The sequence below is a fragment of the Etheostoma spectabile genome, chromosome 8 (assembly GCF_008692095.1).
Source record: "Etheostoma spectabile isolate EspeVRDwgs_2016 chromosome 8, UIUC_Espe_1.0, whole genome shotgun sequence".
Lineage (NCBI taxonomy): Eukaryota > Metazoa > Chordata > Actinopteri > Perciformes > Percidae > Etheostoma > Etheostoma spectabile.
In genome coordinates this window covers 27,529,228-27,530,638 of record NC_045740.1, presented here as the reverse complement: position 1 = coordinate 27,530,638, position 1,411 = coordinate 27,529,228, and the positions used below count along the sequence as shown (strand labels likewise).

General features: G+C 35.3%; 1 protein-coding gene and 1 long non-coding RNA gene across 2 annotated transcripts in view; one reads left to right on the top strand and one right to left on the bottom strand.

Moving 5' to 3' along the window:
• cracr2aa (calcium release activated channel regulator 2Aa) overlaps positions 1–1,411 on the bottom strand; it is a 29,580-nt gene that overhangs the window by 26,126 nt on the left and 2,043 nt on the right. The window lies entirely within an intron of this gene.
• Positions 1–1,411, top strand: part of LOC116694248 (uncharacterized) — a 15,435-nt gene that overhangs the window by 13,699 nt on the left and 325 nt on the right. The window lies entirely within an intron of this gene.

The following is a 1,411-nucleotide window of genomic DNA, read 5'->3' as shown; positions in this document are numbered from 1 at the left end:
TGTGTGTGTGTGTGTGTGTGTGTGTGTGTGTGTGTGTGTGTGTGTGTGTGTTGACCTTCACAAATGTAGACATGTGGGACTGGTATAAGTCAAACAGACTGTAAAAAAATAGCATGTAGGCAGGTAGAAGGACAGAGGACAATACAAGGTGCGAGACATAATACACACCACCTAAATCAAGTACTGGTACAAATAGAATATATATGAGTAGCTCATAAAGCTCACTAAAGCCTTTTTAATTGATACACTTGATCTGAAATTGATTTTACTGTCCGTATCGTCCATGTATACTGGATCTTATTGAACATTTGGTTTTCAGAGATGTACTTAAAAATGACTGTAAATATTTTATTCAACAATTCTACGGAGTATTTGTACACAGAATTTTTGCTATTTGTGAATATGTCATGCTTGTAAGTTCGAGTCTAAACATTGTGCAAGATATTACAAGCACAACAAAACGTCACGAGTAAGTCACCAAGCCCACAGTGGCAGTGAACAACGCCTGAGAGAGGAAATAAGAAAAGGAAGTAAAGGTGACTTGGCGTTTGTCAGGAGTGATGTAGTGTTTTTGTCCTCGGGTGCACGATATATACATAACATTGTCTAATCTTTACATCCTGTCCTGTGAGCCATAGAAAGGTTCATGGCTCCTTCGTTAAAACTTGGTAAGTGTGTTGACAGACAAGAAAAACACTCAGCTGGCTTTTGTTAACATACATGCTTCTACACAGATACTTACAGTATTATGTAACAACGGAAAGACATTTTGTCCAATGACCACATCTGGCACATGTTTAACACCAAATTATCTTGCTCTAACTTCATTAAATTGCAATCTATAATAAGCTTAGGGAATAAAATATTACTTGTACCAAAACGTTAAGTATTTTTCATGTTCCTAAGATCTAACTTTTAAATGCTGGAGCTTACTGCTTTGCATACAGTTATCTTATTTCTTTTAGGATTTGATATGGAACAGCTGTTAGCTGTAGCACTTAATAACAGCTAAGCAAATTAAGGTAAACCAGAAACTAAAACTCTGTTTAAAGCAACACAAATGAAGTGTAAACATGTATAAAACAGTCCATCTGTATTATATACTGTATATAAAAAAGTATAGAAGTAGTTAATACTCAGGTAGAAGTATAGATACTAGGGTTTAAAAATACTTTTGTAGAAGTTAAAGTATCACCTCAAGCTTTTGACTCAAGTAAAAGTGTAAAAGTACTGGTTTCAAAATGACTTAAAGTATAAAAGTAATGTAAGGGGGGAAAAAATGTCATTAAGGACAAAGGCTTAGGCCACGTCACAGGGGCCTATATGAGTAAAACTGAACGATTGAACCGGAGTGAAAACAAGCCAAACTGAAATAGGAGTAGCAAGGCTATTTTTAAAATGTAAGGAGTAG